This window comes from Stenella coeruleoalba (genome assembly GCF_951394435.1).
Source record: "Stenella coeruleoalba genome assembly, chromosome: 9".
Classification (NCBI taxonomy): Eukaryota; Metazoa; Chordata; class Mammalia; order Artiodactyla; family Delphinidae; genus Stenella; species Stenella coeruleoalba.
This window is the reverse complement of record NC_137155.1, coordinates 21695658-21718103: the sequence shown is the minus strand read 5'-3', so window position 1 is coordinate 21718103 and position 22446 is coordinate 21695658. Positions and strand designations below refer to the sequence as shown.

The 22446-nt window shown below is 35.3% G+C and overlaps 1 protein-coding gene across 4 annotated transcripts in view; it reads left to right on the top strand.

Moving 5' to 3' along the window:
* The window catches only part of MAGI2 (membrane associated guanylate kinase, WW and PDZ domain containing 2), a 1347997-nt gene that overhangs the window by 348984 nt on the left and 976567 nt on the right, over positions 1-22446 (top strand). The gene's annotated exons all lie outside the window — the stretch shown is intronic.

Below are 22446 nucleotides of genomic sequence, written 5' to 3'. Positions count from 1 at the left end.
ATACCTCATTGTAGTTTTGATTTGCAAATTCTATAGTTTTTAACCTTACCAAGGCCTATGGAAAATCTTTGAGACCTGAAAAAAAAAAAGAAAGAAAAAGACATATTGGCTGCAAAATAGAAAGAGAAAGGTGCAATATCAAAATGATCAAACAATATATCTAAATCACCAATGGTTAAATTTACTGTTCATAAAAAGTTCATGTTTCTCACTTCTGCAGAATTCCAAATCAGGCATATTTATGGTGAAAAGCATGACCAATTGTAAATTAAGTGATTTACTTTTTTTTTTTTTTTTTTTTTTTTGCGGTACGCGGGCCTCTCGCTGTTGTGGCCTCTCTCTCTGCGGAGCACAGGCTCCGGACGCACAGGCTCAGCGGCCATGGCTCACAGGCCCAGCCACTCCGCCGCACGTGGGATCTTCCCGGACCAGGACACGAACCCGTGTCCCCTGCATCGGCAGGCGGACTCCCAACCACTGCGCCACCAGGGAAGCCCCAAGTGATTTACTTTTAGTCAAAATTATTTAAAAAATTATTTACATGCATACATTTTCACATAATTTATATGATATGGGGTTGTAGACTCTCAAAATGAGTAGTGCGTAGAGCTTAAGTAGGTAAAATGGTCTGGTATCCCATACAGCAAACCGTTCTTGGGCAGTCTTCTTATGATGAGCCACATCATACAGTTCTAGTTTCTCTGGGATCCAAGTTGTGGATGGATATAATTGAATTTGGTTTCCATCCCTGGTAGAGTCAGTTGTGGTTAAGGTTTCTGTATGATGCAAGGCATGGTATGATCATGACATTGAAAGCTTCACTGCTTGACCAGTCCAGCTTTCCCATTTACAAGTTAATTCTAAACTTTTATTAGTTCTTTCAAAGTGACAGAGTAAGTATGCTATTAAATACTCAATGCTTAACTACTTTGTAGATTTATTTGCTTAATTTTTCTGTATTGTTTTAAATGTTCTTCATAGGAGATGTTTGCAGTAAGGTAATTTAGACATTCTGAACTATGCTTCTGCTACAAAACAATGAAAACTGCTGGATAAATTATTTTTAATACTTTACATGTTATACTGAGTTGTGAGTTGGAAAATAATGATAATAGCAATAAAAAAAAATCCTTAGAAGCTATCAGTACCCTTCAGGCAAAGGCCACTAGGAACACATCTGGAGTTAAATTGGTTGGATTTTATTAATCATTGCATTGATGAAGAACTCTCACTGCAAGGAACCATGGGGTATCTCAGGAAAAGGATGTCAGAAACAACCTAGTATAGGATTTGGGCTTTGGTTAGGCGATTTGGGTAAGGGTCTAAAGAAACAAGTTTTGCCTCTAGATTGAATGTAGTTAAAAAAAAAAAAAAAAAAGCAAGGACAGTTCTATGATTGGGTATCTCAATAAATCTTACCTAGAGAGCTTCCCTGGTGGCGCAGTGGTTGAGAGTCCGCCTGCCGATGCAGGGGACACGGGTTCGTGCCCCGGTCCAGGAAGATCCCACATGCCGTGGAGCGGCTGGGCGCGTGAGCCATGGCCGCTGAGCCTGCGCCTCCGGAGCCTGTGCTCCGCAACGGGAGAGGCCACAACAGTGAAAGGCCCGCGTACCGCAAAAAAAAAAAAAAAAAAAAAATCTTACCTAGAGAGGGAGGGGAGACTAGAATGAGGATAAAGTGGACATTGATAAAGAAGTACCATTTGCTCATTTTAGCTAAGAGGGTGATGTTTGGTATTTTGTGAATGGTACAGTGACCTTGTTTTTGTCATTGTTTGGAGAAAATTTTGAAGTAGATTTGATTTGTCTCACTTTATCATGGTCTCAGAGTAACACTGACTGAGGTTGTTATTCTGTGAGAGCATGCTCAACAGAAGAATAACAGGGCCTAGCTGTGAGTGCTAAGCCAGCTTCCAGATATTAGGGGCTGCTATTTAATTTCTTTCTCAGGGCTACGGCAAAATGAAAGAATAGAGTTAAACACACAAGAAAGTTGGCATTCACTCAAGAGGCTTCCATCGAGTATTGTTTAGCGGAACCTCCATTTTGATTATCAACTGGGGTAAAAAATAACAGGAAAGAAAGATTAGGGCCTTCTCAAGAGTTTGTGTCTGACCTGAGACCCTTAATATGACATCAAACAGACCATGTGTTTCATGTCTTCCTCCTCACAAACCTTCACAGAAGGTGATGACCAGAAAACCTATTTGTCTTGATATTGACACTGGGTGGAGGGGAGAAAGAGTCCACTGAGAACTTGTACACACAAGCCAGTTGCCATGTGTGCTTGAGGCCGCAATGTATATTACATGTGTGACCAGAAAACCACAATAACAACAACAAAGCTCAAGCTAAAACTTTAGTTTGAAATGAAGTGGTTCTAGGACCTTAATCCTTGCAAGCCTCCTGGCAAAAGGAAATTTAAATCTCTTTTGAAGAAATTTAACTTCAACCAAAGCTTCAAAATTTCCAAAGGTCATGGTCAAAAATAAGATGTACAGGGAAATAAAACTCCATGAGTGAGAGCCAGCACAAACGGACTACAGAATCAGAGTTTTACAAACTCCAGATATGAATGTTACCAGACACATAAAACAAAATATGTGTGTTTCGTGTATATAAAGACATAAAAAGGGATTAAAATCTGAGTAAAGAATAAGAAACCATAAAGATAACAAAGCTGATTTTTAAAATCTTTTAGTAATTTAAAATATAATGATTAAAATAAAATGTTTAATCATAAAAATTAATAAGTATAGATCAGTTATTAAAGTTATATACCTATGTTGTCAAAATTTAAAGTTGGATTAATCAAGGAATTTAGGCATCATGTCCACAATAAATCGGCAGTGTACATAACATAGGAGATCCTTTGTGTTCTAGTCTTTGTATCACTTTTCAGGGTCATTTCTTTTCTCTAGACATAGAAAATTCTTGGAGTTCCCTGGGTATATTCTCATCAGCGTTAATGTACATACTTAAATTACCACATTTGTCATGTGATTTGTAAATCTGATTACATGTCTTTTTCCCTGCTGAATTGTGAGCTCTGATGGCAGGGAGGAAAAAGTTTTATTAATTAATCTGGTTTTCTAGTAGTATTTGATACAATACACAATTTGTACTAAACACATAATATTTGTTGATATAAACTGAATTCTCCAACGTTCAGTTTATTCACATCTTAATCATGTCACCGATTTTCTCTGTCCTTCAATCTTTTTTCCTTTTTGGATAAGTAATATAAAAAATTATGAAAGCAGTAACTTCTCTAGAGTTTGAGCATGTTGTTTTCATGGACTTTAAAAGAGTGATCTTGAATATTGGCAACATTTGCCTGCACAAGGATCATAGGAACAGAACATTTTATTCTTTGTTAAACTGTTTTATGTAACTATTTGTGTTTACAGAATGTTTATTTTGTTTTGGTAATCTACATTTCCTGACAATACTAATTAGAAGAGTGTAAAGATACAAAAATAATTTCCTGAGATAGCTCTGAACGCTTAAGGACTTCTGTTGGTATAAAATAACCAAAACCCATATAAATATTATGGCTTGAAATTGAAACTTAGGCCTTTTATGGTGTATCAGTTTATCAGAAATTTACTCATTATTTATTATTTACTCATTTATTTGTTTTATTTTATACAGTTACTCATTATTTATATCTAAATATTTAGTGTTGTAAGTTCAAAGCTAAAACACACTAAAAACACCTTTAAACTTACAATGAAACTTTCAGTAACAAGGGAAAAGTCATTTATTTTTCTGACTTAGACATGAAAAAAATGAGTCAAATACCACAGACACAACAATATTCAGTGGTGGACTTTTCTGGCAATTTTTGTCTGAAGTAAGGATGTGTGTGTGTGTGTGTGTGTGTGTGTGTGTGTGTGTGTAATAGTATTTCAGTGTTATTCCTGTATCAATCGTTACAATGCCTCATTGTGAAGAAGAATTTAATGTGTATTCTAAGATTTTACCTATTTTATGTATGTTACTCCATTTTCTTTCCTTTTTTTTTTTTTTTTTTTTTTACCATTCTGAGTATTGTTACTAGTAGAATGATTAGAATAAGTCTTGGATAGTTGGTTTTTATTCATTAACCAACAAGTGAGTTTTGAAATCACAGAGTGTTAAGAATGCATCCTTTATTAAGATGTGTCATAGTGACACACACATCCCACCATTTAAAATAAAGGACATGCCAATCAAAGACCCAGGCTTATGCTTTGACAGTATTTCACCTTCATGGTTGGATAACTCTCCTAATAGGCTATCATAGCTGTAGTCTTACATTTCCATAGTTCAAACTGCAGTGGAAAGGAGTTTAATGTTTATTGAGCTCTAAAAATCTGCTTCCACTGCTCCTACAGTACACACAATCACCATCCCTACTCACTATATGCAGAATAGACAATGACCCCTAAAATGTGAAAATGGTATTAAGATATTATTTATGTAATTAATTTCATTAGAGGCCCTTATAATACAGGGGTTATGGGGAATTTGAATAATTAATTGTAGTGCTAGAAAATAATATAATAAAATGTATAATTCTAGTCCTATTCAAGTGGTATGTCAAAATCTTTTATATTCTAATGTATTTATTTTATAGGACTGTGTACTTTTATCAATAAGATAATCAACACTTCATAGGACTGTCCCTAATTTCATTATTTTATGAAACACATATATACATGATTGTATGTATATTATACACTCATACATACGTATTTATATATAAGCATTTTCACATTTTGTTAAAGTCTAATATGACTTATTTCCTTTACTTTTCAGTATTGTTAGGTCAATGCATGAAGAACTATGCTGTATTATTGTTTTATACTTTTCTATTTTATTATAAAAGTTAGGATTCCCTTTTGTATAGATATGGTATTTATCATTTTATATTTCTTCCTTGCTTTTCTTAATTTAAATGAAGAATAATTTAACACATTATCCATACTGTATCTTAATTCAAACTATTTTATGGTAAAATGAGTACACATCTTCTTCAATGGTTTGATTGACATAACCTAAAATATGTTAAATAGTTATATGGCAGCTAATAACACGTTTTGCTGGCTAATACAGTAACTGTCATAACAGAAGTGTGGTATCCTATTATAAACTCATTAATAAAATTGTCTCATTACATTTTTACTCCTGTTCCCAAATGGGAAAATGTAAGGATATTCTCTTTTTTTTTTTTTTTTTTTTTTTTTTTTTGCGGTACGCGGGCCTCTCACTGCTATGGCCTCTCCCGTTGCGGAGCACAGGCTCCGGACGCGCAGGCTCAGCAGCCATGGCTCACGGGACCAGCCGCTCCGCAGCATGTGGTATCCTCCCGGACCGGGGCACGAATCTGCGTCCCCTGCATTGGCAGGCGGACTCTAAACCACTGCGCCACCAGGGAAGCCCTTTTGTTGTTTTTTTTATGTATTCATTCAAAATGAGCACTTCATAAAACTGTAAAATTGTCTTTTTTTATTTAAAAAAGAAAATGAAATTACTTTTTTCTTTTAGAATCTAGATAGAAGACCTCAGCTTTCATTTCATGAAATGCAATTGGATATTATGAAACATGCTTAATCTAATAAATACCTTTTTAGTGAGGCATTATATTTCTTCCTCAAAGTATTTAACTTTTAGAAAATATTTGGTTCTAAGTTTAGATGGTGATCAGAATTAGATCAGAATTAGTGCCTTTATTTTTCTCCCATGATGCCTTAAAATAAATCACATCATGCAGTAGAAAGAGCAAGTTGGGTAGAACCATGTTCTGTTCTCAATTCTAAATCTAGATTTGTGACTTTGAACCAGTTTTGTAAACTCTCTAAGGTTTGATTTCCTCATGTATAAAAATAGGAATTGTAGTACTTATATTTTAGAATGTTTTCAGACATTCCTTAGGTTCTAAGTATTCTTACTTTTGTAGATACCACTGTATAAGTTTGCTAGGGCTCACATAACAAAGTACCACAGACTGGGTGGCATAAACAACAGAAATTTATTTCTCACATTTCTGGAGGCTAGAATACAAAGTATCCACAATATACAGAGAATGTTTACAACTTAATGATAAGATAAGCAAATGGATTTCAAAATTTAGCACAAGATCTGAACAGGCACTTTACTGAAGAAAATAAATGAATGCCCAATAAACTCATGAAAATATGCTATACATCATTAGCCATTATGGAAATGCAAATTCAAATCACACTGAAATACCACGACATACCGATCAGAATGCCTAAAATTTAAAAAACAAACAAACTGATAATATGAAGTGTTGGCAAGGATGTGGAGCAACTGGAACTCTTGTATATTACAACAGGGACTGCAAAATAGTATGACCACTTTGGAAAAGTTTGATAGTTTCTCATAAAATTTTACATGCATTTACCATATGATGTGAAAATTCCACTCCTTGTTATTTATCCAAGAAAACAAGTGTCCAGAAAAGATTTATAGTTGAATGGGCATAGCAATCTTATTCATAATATCCCCAAATTAGAAATATCCAAATATGTGTCAGTAGAATAATGGATATATGAATTGTGTATATTTTATTTATGTAATGAAGTACTTCTCAGCAACACATGGGTGAACTTCAAAGCATTCTACTCAGAGAACAAAGCTATTCACAAGAGGTTTTTCCTGTATGATGTCATTTACATGAAAGGACAAATTTTTCAGTTTCCTTAAGAATAACAATAAATATTGGAAAGGAAGAAAGGAGAGGGCATATCTATAGATTAAAAATAGTTTTAAGAGACATATCAATTGCATGCAATGTATGGAGCTTATTTGGTCATTCAAACAAACCATCTATTTAAAAATTCTGAATTAACTTAGAAAATTTGACCACTGACTTAGATATTTAATGATATTAAGGCTTTATGACACTTTCTCAGTGTAATAGTGGTATTGCGATTGTTTTTTAAAAACCAGTCATTTTCAGTGGAACTGGGAAGCAACCCTGATCTGTTAATAGCCATAGAATTCTTTCACCATTTAGCGGATAATAGTCTCAAACAGTGGTGCATGAAGTCCAAAAATATACAGAGAACCTTGGTTACCATTTCAGTGTCAACTTTGGCCAAGTTCCAGGACTTGGGGTTGTGGGTGTGGCAGGAAGAATAACTGTATCATTTCCTTAGGGTAACGTTTCCCAATGCGTTCCTGGAACACATCCCTACAAGATACTCTACAAAAATTTGGAATTTAGTGACCACTGGACCTGACCACTAGTATAATTAAGACCATGATAATTCTGAAATAAAGAGAACTTTTAAATTTATTGTTACCCAGTGATTCCCAAATTTATTTGACCATGGAACACTTTTTTCCCCCCATTTTAGCTATCAATATTTTGTGGAACAAACTTTGCTGAAACTGTTTTAGATATTATATTACTCTCAATATATAAGAGAAGATGCTTTTCTTGTTCCTGTCATTCTGTCAAGATATCATGGTTGGCTGGATTTCCAGCTCTGGCCAAATGTCAAGAAAAATGCTTAAATGTCAAAATTTAAAATTTTATCTTGATTTATGGATATTTAATCTTAACTTGACACTGACAACCTACATGAATGAAAGGCAAGCATTTTGTCTAAAAAGGAGCAAGACATAAGATTAACCTTGTAATTTTTATATCTGACCTTCTAAAACTGCTCAATTTGTTAAAACTGAATCTTTAGATTTGGATTTTTGATGGGGGCTCACCAACGTTAGAATTTACCGATGGTGGTCATCTCATTCATTATTTGATTTGTACTTCATTCTTTCCCTTTCAGTTCATCTACTCAATCTATCTATTTCTCTATTATCCCCTTCATTACCTGGGATTAGGTTTTTGTTTTGTGCAATGGGAAGTCCCAGGGAAAAATCCCTGAAAATACAGATGAATCTGTGTTATGAATCTACCTTAGAGTTTGTGGTGGTACAGGAAGGGGAGCTTGAGATCCTTAAACTTGCTAGAACTGCCTAAACTGTGCTTAATGGCTTTAAACAAAGAGGAGACAGCTGAAATTACTCTCTATATCCATGGCTGCCTTGTATTCTTTGAATAGCATCCTGGTATCTTCAGTTGTATAGATTAATTTAACAGTAGGTCATGACCTAGGATCATTTATTCACGATCAGATAGGAAACATGCCCACTGCCTAACAGGTAGGGATTGGGGGAGGTACTGTGCAAAAGCACCAATGAATTAAACATCGCTTCATACCAGCTGTGTGAAACTCTTCAAGTCAAGTACCCTATTTGAGCATTGGCTTCCTCAGTTTAGGGATAAAGATACCTGCTTTGCTTTGCTTACCTTTTAATGTTTTTGAGATGAAATGGGATAGTAGTACGTATGGAAGTTCTTTGTAAACCGAAGATTTATACACGTGAGGTTTAATTTAGTTCATCCTAACTTATTGATTTGTCAAACCTTACAGTGTAGCTTTTGCTGTTGTCGCCTTCAACATAACATCATTAGCAGGATCTTGCTGAAGGGAAGGTGACTGTTCTTTTTTTTTTTTTTTCGTGGTACGCGGGCCTCTCCCTGTTGTGGCCTCTCCCGTCGCGGAGCACAGGCTCCGAACGCGCAGGCTCAGCGGCCATGGCTCACGGGCCCAGCTGCTCCGCGGCATGTGGGATCTTCCCGCACCGGGGCACGAACCCGTGTCCCCAGCATCGGCAGGCGGACTCTCAACCACTGCGCCACCAAGGAAGCCCTACAGTGTAGCTTTTGATACTTGAGAAATCGAATCATTTATGAAGCTATTCATATTCTGATTTGTAGTTCCTCTTGTGAGTGCTTTGCAGGTATCTATACATTACAAAACCTCATGGTCTCTCACCATATTTGTTTCTATGGAAATAATTTAAAACTATTCTATTTACTGACTTAACAGCATAAACTGTCTATCAATGTTTTAAATTCAAATATTTTCTTAAAGCCAAAATTAAAGTATATTTTCTCATATAATTTACAAGATTATAAATAGGGTTTCTGTCACATTCTTCTTCAAATATATATTTATGTTCAGAAAAGAAATTAACTAGATCTAGATTGAATCCTGAATTCTACATTATTTGGAGGGAAGGTCTTCTTAATCTAGAAAATATTAACTAGAATAATTAGAAAATTGATTTCATGAGCAAATATATGTCCTGTTTTATATATTTTACAATATCTTAACCACCTTTGAGACAAATTCCTGTGTGCTTTATGATTTGGTTGAAACAGTTCGCTTTTGGAATTTACATAATTATGCTTTTAGCTGTTTTTAGAAAGACTACATAAAAGGTGATTCATGAGATTTTTTTATATTTTAATTTACTAACATGATAGTGTTGTCATGTTAAAGATGTTTATGTGACATAAGGCAGCTATTTTACTAATGTCAGGTAGATAAACCCCTACTTTAAAATAGCTTAAGGGCCAGCTCCACAACCATATAGCATGAATCATATTAGAACGTTAATAGACTTTCATTGCTTTCATCCCAAATGTCTCAGAAAACAAAACTTGGCTTATGGCAGAGCAACAGTAATTCACCTTAAATTCTAGGGCAGCATCACCTTTTTTCTTTTATTTTTTAGGAATCTAGTGTTCAAAAAGGCCATGTTTTTGGAGAGGAGATATTCCAAAACAAATACTTTATAAAAAGAATTGCATGCCTTTAATTTTATTGTGTGTCGAGAAACATCTGTAGAGGTGATTATCTCCCTTGTAATAAGCCTAGTGGGGACAATTGTAGAACTTTAAATATCTGAGTGGTAATCATTAAGGTTTACATTTAGGATATCAGACAAATTGCCAGTCTGCTCTTGACCACTAATGAGAGCCCTAATTCCTTATTAGGAAATTCATCTTTCTTGAAGTGAATACAAGATTAGATAGCAGTTAAATCTAGGAAAGCTGACAGTTGTTACTGCTATATTACTATCCTTGGTATTTGAAAGTACTAGTGAAGCAGATGTTCACCATGACCAAGTTCCAGGGTGAGTGGCTTTTTCTTATGTGCTTATGGTCGGTATTGAATTGTTCACATTTGCCTGCTGCCATTTTGGCCATGCTCTAGCTAATGGACAAGTAAGGCAGCTGGGAGTGAAGATTTAGTTATAACTCCCTGGAGAAAGTTTCTTGTGTATGTTTTATAATTTCAGTTATGGTTCTGCTCTGCCACAAAAATTGTGCATGGTTATGTTCACCGTCCTAATAATGAGTCTGTACCTCTGAGCATTTGAAAAAAATAGGAAATACAAATTACATGGGTTTCAAAATGGGAAATCTGGGAAAAAAGGCTGATTGCAGTAGGAAAAGAAATGACAAAATGACCTGACTAATTTGGCATTTTAGCCACTTGGATAATTTTTTGGTAAATATTGAACTTTGTATGGAGGAAGGTGCAGGCTGTATGTCTCCTCAACCACAACCTGGATACCAGGTGGGTTATTACATTGAAAAATAATTTGAAAAGTTATTACGTTAGATTTGAAAGGTCAACTTTGAGCAAACATACCAATATTTATTTTAAAGCAGGAAAAAAGAAAGAAACAGAGCAGTTGCTCAACATCCTCAATCTTCAGGTGCTGTGACAGCTGCATGCATAAAAGATTCGCACCTCAGAGGATTCATTAGTATTAGATGCCAAGACCAACAGTCTCTAGGCTGGGCACATGGACATAAGACTAGCAAGGAACTAGGTTAGTGTGTTTAAATGTATCATTTATTTTCTAATCTCTTGCAGATCAATACTTCTGTAGAATACAGTAAAAATAAATTAATAGAAAAAAATTTTAATTTAACTCGCTAGTGGTTTTTGTTGGTGTGTTTCTTTTTTATTAGATTTAAAATTCAAAGACATAGAATTATGCACAAAAATTGCTATAAATGTTTCATACTCTCAGATTCTGAACTATATCAAACAGTTCATCCACCATCACTGGATTAAATATTATGTAGAACTGATCTAGAAGATCCAGAGCCCTGTTCCAGTGTGTTTAAGCTATTGTGCCAAATTATCATGCTGTTCACGCAAAAACAATGAAACCCCTACAATTTTTCTAACCGTTATCCTGAACACTATTTTGCCAATGGCAATTCATTATAACATTCTTTATGCTAATTAATAACACTCAAATGTAGATTTGAAAATAATATTTGAAGTCCCTAAGTAATCTCCTCTGAACTGTTGAGTCTTGATTGAGGCACTTTAATTCTAACTGTCCCTGAGGTATAGATTGATGTTTACTTGCACATCTTACACACACACACACACACACACACACACACACACACACACACACCCCAATGTTTATTCCAAAATATTTTTAACAAAAATGACAGTAAATATTATGAAAGCAAACAAACAAAAAGTTAGAACCAAGATGACTATTTGAGTTGAGTTTAAAGAAAGACTTCACACAGGTGATCAAATAGTATAAAGTCTTTAGGAAATAAGACTATGTACCTTCCTTGGATTAAATAAAGTTACATTTTGAAGCACATTTGCTTATAGCCCATCACTTTCTGAACATTTCCAGTGTGGAAAATAAATGGAAAATTTCTTTATCCAAGATGTTTTCAATAGTACAGAAACAAAGACCAGGGAAGAAACAAGAGTTCTGTAGATGGAGCAGATTAAAGAACATCCTTCAACCAGATATTCTAAACCTGGACTTCTGGTTCAGAAATCTCCTGGCTTCTAGAATTTTTGATAAAACCTTTTTTTTTCAGAACCCATGTACTTATAAATGCATTTCTGTCTTTTATTCCAGTCATTCCTCATCACTGGAAAATAATTTGTCACAGTAAACAAAATAACTCCACCCAGCTGTCGGCTTTTCTACCTAAAAGTTCTTTAGAACTATGGAAATGTTTTAAAGACTTTAGAAAGTTAAAAGTTACTTTTTTGGCTAGCTACTTTTAATAATAAATGACCAACTGATGAAATTCCAACACACTTGACCATATGCTTACTACTTTGAGTGTTAAATATTTTTTTTAGAAACTCTTTCATTTGACTAATGTTCTTTGCTGCAGGCTTAATTTTAATAATAGATGCTCTAAAAGCTACAGATGGACTGTTTCTACTTCAAGATTTTTATATGTTTTTAAAATTTAGCACTTGATACTAAATTGATGGCTAAGAAATAAATTTAATCCTAAATTTGATGTTACACTTTCAGAATGGGTAATGTGCCCTGCAGTCTTATGTTGATTAAAATCAAAGGAGCAAAGTGAGAGAGCGGCATGGACATATATACACTACCAAACGTAAAATAGATAGCTAGTGGGAAGCAGCCGCGTGGCACAGGGAGATCACCTCGGTGATTTGTGACCACCTAGAGGGGTGGGATAGGGAGGGTGGGAGGGAGGGAGGTGCAAGAGAGAAGAGATATGGGGACATATGTATATGTATAACTGATTCACTTTGTTATAAAGCAGAAACTAACACACCATTGTAAAGCAATTATACTCCAATAAAGATGTTAAAAAAAAATGAAAGGAATGGTAGAGAATATTTGTTTAGCAAATACTGTTAAAGCATGACAAATTGCAAACTAAAAATAATTGCATTTGGCATCCATTTTTCCTCATTATGATTCACTGGGTCAAAATGTCTTATTTTTACTTAGAATGAAACTTTACTTAAAAACTTCATCTGAGGGCTAAAATGATGCATTAGAATTGGTGCCGTCATTTTCTGATACATTCTTGTAACATGCTAGTGTGCTGCACAGTTAACACTTTGTACAGTTTCATACCTTGTGTGAATATCTTGAAGATAGGAAGGATCATTTTCATTTTATGTTTGGTGATTTTTTCCATATGATGATTGTTAAAGATGAAATTTTGTATGACAGATCTAAATCAATTTTTACAGCAGGAAATAAAAATCTATACTCACAAATCATATACTTTAACTTCAAAGAAACTTTTTCTTACAAACAATATGCTTTGGTTATGGGATATTTTTATTATTAATAGAATAAACTAAATATGCATTTTATATCAGGAGGCCAAATTTAGTAAACATTTTTTATATAGGCATCTTTAATTAAGATATAAAATGACCTCAAGATGCCACCAATTAGCCATTGTGGCTGAAATATAAAGAGTTGGCATAATTTATAAAAATTGCTAATTGCCCTTCATGGTTGTGGATATTAATTGAGCTCTTAATATAAATAAATCACAGAGCCTGTTAAGCATCTAATGTAGAAAAATTAGGCATTTTTGAGACATAATGGGATCTTACTATGGTGTTGTGCTATTACTGATTTATAGTCTCTCCAAAAATACTTTTTATTTGCATCCATTTTATTTTTCATTGAGCAAATACCAGTTGAATACTTACTAAGTGTTACACTCTGCTCTCTCGTGGAACTTATATTCTAAGGAACAACTTAGACAATAAAGAATTAAACAAGAAAAGATGTCATATAATTTTACATAGTGGTAACTGTTGTGTAAATAGCTGGAGTAGGACAATAGTAAATGATGGAGATAAGGTTGTGGGAGATGAGCAAGTTTAAATAGGGTAAGGAGTAATATGTGAGCAAAAGTATTAACAAAGTGTAACAGGCAAAGAGAAGGTAATTCTAAACATGATATTTAGGGTGAAGGATAGGTTTGTTGCTGCTTCTTGGTGATTTGTATCATTCTCATGAAGAACATGATAGCTATTTGTATCTCTTAACAGGCTGATAAGATGATAGTTGTTCAGAAAGAATGGTAGTGATGAATTGCCATTCGGTTTCTGAGAGCCGCTTGTGAAGGTAATAAGTGACAAGTTCTATATCAGTATTCCAGGCTTTTGCAATTTTATCATGGACTGTGACTATAATATCTGCATCCAGATTATCCTTCAGTGTTGTATATAAGTAATCTAAGTGATATAAATTAAAAATCATTATCCTAAAATAGATTTTGGAGAACTCTATTCCCAAGGAGAATTCTGGGATTTCTGTTCTAGTTTCCTCATTATCCCTTGATTTTAAGAGGAATGTAAGATCAATTGTTTGAGAGGGATATGCCATGATAATACCACTCACACTGATACAGTAGATTCTTTCTCCTGTTACCTTCTTTTTCTGTTCATCCATCCAACATGTAACTGATTACAGGTAGTCAGGTTGCCACATCCTTAAAAACAAAACAAAAGGCCTTCTTGTTCCAACAGTCCAATCTCTGCCAGTGTTGTCAACGATTTCTCAGTCACTCAGCTGGGAATCTCGATGAAATCATTTATTCTTCCTTGGCCAAATCCAAGTGCATTTCAGTCACCAACTCCTGTCTACTCATGTTTAGTTTTCTCAGGAATTAAGCTCAGCATTTTGCATGCGAGAGCCTGAACCTGAAGCAAGGCTTCAAGGCTTTCTTTGGGTCCAGTACCATGGAGGATGTGACACACTCCTCTCAGCAGGAGTGGCTCATTCTCCGAGGTGTTTGATAGGCTGCCTCATGTTTCATGTGCAAAATAACCAGGTAACTCTGATAAATCTCCTTTGGAGATATGCTTTCTTATGTGCCCAACCCTCTTCTCCCTTTTAGTTGCTTATTTCTAACATGGCAGAGAAATTGCTCAGCACAGAATCAGTAGATCTGAGTAAACCTTGCAGCTCTGTTGTGTGAGTTTGGCCAAGTCAATTAACCTCTGAACTGGTTTAATCATTTGTAAATTAAAACACTGCCATATTTACCACTTACCGTTCTCATGTTGGACAAATACAGTAATAAATATTAAAAATCTTTGAAATAAATAATATTCTACACACAAAGGTTAATAGTATTATTGTAGTTAATTAACATTGAGTGAATGAAACTTTAACCTAATTTTACTACTCTACACCTCACATTTTGTATCTTACACTGAAGAATTTGAATTAAAAATCAGTTTTCAAATGATATCCTCTCTCACTATAAAACAGAATTCCCTGGCTTGAATCAAAAGAAAATAAATATTTCAAGTAATCAAGTATAATAATATCTACAAAATTAATGAAGATTGCACATTGGAGAGAGTCTTTATTTAAAATGATATTTTCTGTCAAATATAAACCCCATGTTTAGTAAATCATCCCTGAAATCAGCTGCATTCCTTATTATTTCAAATATTTTTATTATTACTTAACAAAATTAATAATTGCTGGGACTTCCCTGGTGGCGCAGTGGTTAAGAATCCACCTGCCAATGCAGGGGACACGGATTCGATCCCTGATCAGGGAAGATCCCACATGCCATGGAGCAACTAAGCCCATGTACCACAATGACTGAGCCTGCGCTCTAGAGCCCGTGAGCCACAACTACGCCCGTGTGCCACAACTACTGAAGCCCATGTGCCTAGAGCCTGTGTTCCGCAACAAGAGAAACCACCATAATGAGAAGCCCGCACACCGCAACAAAGAGTAGCCCCCGCTCACTGCAACCAGAGAAAATCCGTGTGCAGCAACGAAGACCCAAAGCAGTCAAAAATAAGTAAATTAAAAACAAAAATTAATAATTGCTATGTAGATTTTATTAAAACAAGATGATTCCCAGGTCATTTGGTAGTTTAGAGTAATGAAATTTCAGTCATTTCTCCAGATTTTCCAAGAGTTAGCAATTAGATATTACCTTTAAAAGTATTGCCAGAAATTAGAAATCATTATACTATTTTGTAAAAATTATTATGCAGAAGGAAGACTTAAAAAACATTATTTCTCTTTGCTGTAAAATGATTTTAAGTAGTATATAATAAAAACACATGGCTGGGGCAATCAATGGTAATGCTACCCCAGAAAATATTAAGAATTTTTGGACATATACTTCCAAAAACATAAAATAAACACACTAAAAATATAATATTTATGGGGTTTTTTTATATAAATTTATTTATTTACTTTTGGCTGTATTGGGTCCTCGTTGCTGTGTATGGGCTTTCTCTAGTTGCAGCAAGCGGGGTCTACTCTTCATTGTGGTGCACAGGCTTCTAATTGCGGTGGCTTCTCTTGTTGCGGAGCACGGGCTCTAGGCACGCAGGCTTCAATAGTTGTAGCATGTGGGCTCAGTAGTTGTGGCACAGCCTCAGTAGTTGCAGTGCATGGACTTAGTTGCTCCGTGGCCAGTAGTTGTGGCTCGCGGCCTCTAGAGCACAGCCTCAGTAGTTGCAGTGCATGGACTTAGTTGCTCCGTGGCATGTGGAGTTTTCTCCAACCAGGGATAAAACCCGTGTCCCCTGCATTGGCAGGCAGATTCTTAACCACTGTGCCACCAGCAAAGTCCTACTTATGTTTCCTTATACATACTTTTGAGAACAAAATTATCTCTGTTGGAGTATGAAGGTGGTTATTTGAGAAAAGAAAGTAAAATTTCATTCAAATGAGATTTTTACAGTACAGGGTTAATGATACAAAAACCACTTTCATGAACTAGCAAAGAGCTCATAGTATCAGTGTGAAAAAGAAATATATAGGAATGGCAGCACCCTCTTTTATGACAGGGAACTTTTCTGAACTTTTATTAAATCACACTGACTATTGGTGCATTCATGTATTTGAAATATCTATCATTATTGGGAAAATTGTTTGTCATCAATTGATTAGGAATGTAATTCAACTAATATTTATTGAATTCCAAGCAATTATAAGTCACTGTGCTAGGCTTTAAAGAATAAAAATTGTATTAGGCAGGAAAATGAAGTTTGTCATAAATGAAGATTAGCAAAATTTGTTCCTCCTATCCACCAATTTTCATAATATAATAGTAATGCTCTGTGATAAAGTTAGACATTGGGCAGCATAAAAACTTTTTTACTTCTTGGGCCTGCCCACAGGAAGTAGTTAATCTTCAGCTCCCTTCAATACAATTACCACTTGAATACCGTCCCAAAATGTGAAAAATCATGCACCGTGTGTGTGTGTGTGTGTGTGTGTGTGTGTGTGTGTGTGTGTGTGTTTCTTATTCCTTTTCAGATTTGTTCTTATTCTTCTCTCTGCTGTCATCCTTCCCCTAACTGAATTAAAAATTCATTTCTAATGAAGTTTGTAGCATCTAATTTTTTCTTGATTTCAAAACGTATTCCTAGGTAAATAGTCGCAAAACATTTTCATAAAATTTGTTAAGAACAAATAGTAATAGTTCAGTAAAAATGAAAGTTTACTTCAAAAATATACTTTTAGTAGGCTTTCATTGGAGACAAATTTAAGGGATGAGTTGTGGTTGTTGAAGATGGCCACCTCTAAATACACTTTTATCAGTTCAAAAACCATATTTAATTTTAGATGTAATTTTATATGTACTATGGACAGAAGGCAATTAAGAATGCCTTTGGTTAATTGTATATTTTTTCATCTTTCCTGTTCTTGGCTCAGTCTTCCCTATATTTCTAGAGGTGATAACAGCCACGGATGTCTAAAAATGAATTTTAAGGAAATTTTAATTTATTGCCTTCAGGTCTAGATAATTGAGTTTACAAGTCTATAGCACTTTACCTGGCAAGTGTATAAATAGCCAGAGTTGTATAATTCAGTGAAAGTCCATTAGAATACAATTCACTTTCAGGGTCCTTGACTGCTTCCTGCTTGACTCATATACCCCCCTTCCAGTCACTTGGGAGCATAGCACACTTAGCCACTTGGCAACAGGCATAGCTTTCTTTTCCAACTTCCAATGCATGAAGGTTTCCCTCCCCACTTCCCTTTCCACTGCAGTCTCACATATAGTGTGAGTTCAGTCTCTTAAACCTTATTTCTGCTTTTCATTTCTCTCCTGGGTCAGATCAGGGCCCTGCCTTTTAGAGATGGGAGTAGTTACAACCCAGAAACAAGAATGATGAAGAGATCTTCCCTTGTCCTTCCTCCACCATCACTGTAATAGCCCCCAATGGCTATTTTCTTCCTCCTCATTGCCCACCCACTTCAACTTCTCTAACACACAGGCACCCATTGTGCATGCACGCACATATCCTGTTCCTTGAATGACATATCTAAACTGACTTATGTGAACGTAGATTTCTTCTGAAATTTGAAGATACGTTCCAGGTTTTGTAATACTCAGTTTTTCACTATTACGCCCTGCCCTTGTCTTTCCTACAAGGTCTATATGTTTTTATGTATTGGAGCCAGGGGTGGGGAATAGATAAAAGGATTTAGGGCTTACAAATTCCGTGGGGAAAGGCGTTTCAGATTTTTTAATGCCAGGGAAATTTCAAAGTGATTTTGTATTTGCTTCTAAATGGCAAAGAAATTTCAGCTCATTTTATAGTGAAATCAGACCAAATGGCTGATGGCAGTATAAACTGAGACAGGCAGGACTTCAGAATAAACTAGGACTGAGGCCCTCCTAAGAAAAAGAGAGTTTGGGTTGAGGAGAGCTATAAGAATATGTATTAGCAAGACGTTCATTGTCCCATAACCCTTTATACAAGAGCATAAAGAATTTATCTCCCAATAGTCCGCTGCTCTTCTGCTCACTCCTAACCCATCCTTGCACTAAGGAATCTTTCACAGTGGCAGCAAGAATTCCCACCAGGGTATTGGAGTTGGGAGTGTTCCATCTAACTCTCCTTGTGAAAGGAGGGTTTTGAGTTTTTAAGAACCTGTCAGCCTAAGTTGGAACTTCAGCCATTATTCCTCTGCTCCCACCTCCCAGGAAGCATTGTTATACATTGCAATGTATGACAACATGTTTCCAGCATATTATGAATAATATACCTCTGGTGCCTAATTAACTTAAAAGACTTATAGGTGGGCCAAAGATATAATATGCAACATTATTTCTATGGGATAAACCAGTCTGCACTCCAAAATAAACTTTCAGAACACATTCTTCATTATTGGAAGTTAGCCATGTAACAGTTCAAATCATGTGCCTAGAATTGTTTTAACTTCATTAGAAATGATCCGTCCAAAAAAAAAAAGAAAAATAAATGATCCATCCTCACACAACCTATGGAAGATATATTAGTCTGTGCTTTGGAATGACTTGAAAGGAATATGTTTAACTGTATTATCATAAAATGGGCTCACAAATAAAATTGTGGTTTCTTTTTAAGTCAATTTGGGCAATGTGTTTATGTCATGATGCTTTTCAGCATAAAGACATTTGGAGTGGACCATCTATTGTACCAGGTCACCTGGGAGTTTTAGGTTGCAGCAGGTTAGAAAAAAATAAAATGAGAGGACTCACCTTGCTTTTAGTTCTTAAAACATGAAATAATGTCAAATATTTACAGATCTGATCCTGCTAATTCTCCATCAATTTTATTCATATTATCACCTATTTAAAAATATACTTTAAATATATGACTATATATAATTTTAGCTGACTTGGGGATAATAGCTTACTAATATAAAACAAAATAAGCTCAAATATTCATTTTTCAAATACTGTTCACGTGTTCACTTTTAGTTTTATAAATGAATGTGTACCTCATATGAGCAGTTTAATTTGTGCTTTTTAAAATTAATGTGGGTAGGGCTTCCCTGGTGGTGCAGTGGTTAAGAATCCGCCTGCCAATGCAGGGGACACAGGTTTGAGCCCTGGTCCAGGAAGATCCCACATGCCGCAGAGCAGCTAAGCCCGTGAACCACAACTACTGAGCCTGTGAGCCACAACTACTGAGCCCACATGCCACAACTACTGAAGCCTGGGCGCCTAGAGCCCATGCTCTGAAACAAAGAGAAGCCACCGCAATGAGAAGCCCGTGCATGGCAACGAAGAGTAGCCCCCACTCGCCACTACTAGAGAAAGCCTGTGCGCAGCGACGAAGACCCAACACAGCCAAAAATAAAGTAAATAAAATAAATTTAAAAAATAAAATTAATGAGGATGAATTCTTTTTTTAAAAAATATTTAATTATTTATTTATTTTTGGCTGTGTTGGGTCTTCGTTTCTGTGCGAGGGCTTTCTCTAGTTGCGGCAAGTGGGGGCCACTCTTTGTCGCGGTGCGCGGGCCTCTCACTATTGCGGCCTCTCGTTGCGGAGCACAGGCTCCAGACGCGCAGGCTCAGTAGTTGTGGCTGACGGGCCTAGGTGCTCCTTGGCATGTGGGATCTTCCCAGACCAGGCCTCGGACCCGTGTCCCCTGCATTGGCAGGCAGATTCTCAACCACTGTGCCACCAGGGAAACCCCTGTGGGTGAATTCTTAAATTGGATTTTCTAAGAACAAAACTTTGGAATAAAGTTTAAAAGACAGTAAACTAAGACCCTAAAAATTTTTTTTTTTTTTGCCTACTAAATTATGTAGCTATTTTGGACAATAGTTTATTTTTTTTGACCTTAGTAATTTTATGTAGAAACTTTAGAGCTTTGCGATTTATTAACCTTCAGTGAGTTCAAACCCACTCATAACTATTGTAATAGATTGGTTTTTTTTAACTTACAGTAGTATAATCTCTGGTTTAAAAAAATGAATTGAATTCAGGTCAGATTCACTTTTGGTCAAATATCTTTTTTTTAATTAGCTGAATCCTGCTTTTTATAATGAACATCTAATATTTAAGAGTTAGGTGAGTCAAAGAAATCAGTAGGAAATGCCCTATTCCTAGACTAAGTTAGCCATCTTGAGACATCCTAGAAAATTTAGATGCACTTGAGTTTACTTTCAACTATGTTTCCTTCCTTTACATTTCTTGATTGTAAAATTTTGGGTAATGCACATACAGCACCTAGCACAATGCCAGGAATACAGTGAGTACTCATTTTCCCTTCTCCATGGGAACCTATAATCATAACTATAAGAAGAACTCTAATATTTACTTTGAGACCAAGACCAACAATGCAAGATGAAACAATAATAATATCCCATCTGTACAATAGTGGGGGGAAGGAAATGATAAAAAACCCATTTTCAATAGAGCTGGAGAATATTATTATAAGTCACTTACATTTATCTGTCATTTTTCTGAAATACCAATTATTCTCTCTAGTTTTGAATCTACTAATGATCTGCAACTGTTTAATATGTTTCCTTCTCTTGTATTATTTCATTTCTTACACAAACTATGTGACGCCACTGAAATTTTGAAGAAAAACAACACACAAAGGTATTAAATCATGATTAAAAGGATTGACTAAACCCTCTGATACTATGATTAAAACATGGAAGGGTTACACATTTTCATATACCTAAATGTTTTCAGCTGTGGAAAAGCAATTAACCATGGCATCTGCAATGAGTCACCAAGGGCCTTATATTTGTGCTTCTATTTAAAATAGGCAAAGGAGAATTATTAGGGGAAGAGCAATTTTACTGGCTCATAATTTATAGAAAGACTAGTATAGATCAAATGAATTCAGTGGTTGTGTACAGTACTCTAGCCATTTGTAAATGAGATGGGTCTCTAGATCATAAGAAACCAAAGACACCATTTTTCACCTAAAAGGGGATGGAGCGTGCTCCAGCAGACTGGATTAGACACGTCTGTCACCTATTTTGTGGCTGTGGAGCTTAAAAGAATCAATCAACTTTTCTGTGATTTATTTCACCATTTTTGAGGTGAGTCAAGAAGAAACTATTCCTGGAAAAGGGGCATAGCAACAAAGCCCTGTAATATGTTCCTACTTCCTCAACTTCCCCACCATCCAATAAATTAACATAAAATGAATTTGCAATTACTCATGGGCATATCTTAAGGCAAATAGATAGATCTTCCCCTTCTTCCAATTCCTTACAGACTGCTTTGCTTGATTACTTTACTACTTTTTTGACAATGACAAGGTATGAAATCAATTTCGTGTTGATGATCTTAGCTTCCTAGACAATTCAGATAATAAAAAAATAATATCAAAGGGAGATTATCCGTGTATTTTTTTTCTTTTTTTAATTGAAGTATACTTGATGTACCATATTATATAAGTTACAGGTATACAATATAGTGATTCACAATTTTTAAATGTTATACTCCATTTATAGTTATTATAAAATATTGGCTATATTCCCCATGTTGTAAAATATATCCTTGTAGTTTATTTTATATCTAATAGTTTGTACCACTTAATCCCATACCCCTGTATTGCCCCTCCCCACTGGTAACCATTAGTTTGTTCTCTGTATATTTGAGTCTGCTTTTTTTTTGGTATAATCACTAGTTTCTTGTATTTTTTAGATTCCACATGTAAGTGACATCATACAGTGTTTGTCTTTCTCTGTCTGACTTATTTCACTTAGCATAATGCCCTCCAAGTCCATCCATGTTGCTGCAAATGGCAAAATTTCATTTTTTTAATGGCTGAGTAGTATTACATTTTATACATACATTTTACACATATATAATGTATGTACACACACACACACACCCCACATCTTCTTTATCCATTCATCTGCTGGTGAATACTTAGGTTGCTTTCATATCTTGGCAATTGTAAATAATCTGCTGTGAACATTGGGGTTCAGATAGCTTTTTAAATTAGTGTTTTCCATGCCTTTATTTCTTATGGGCTATAACTAACTTG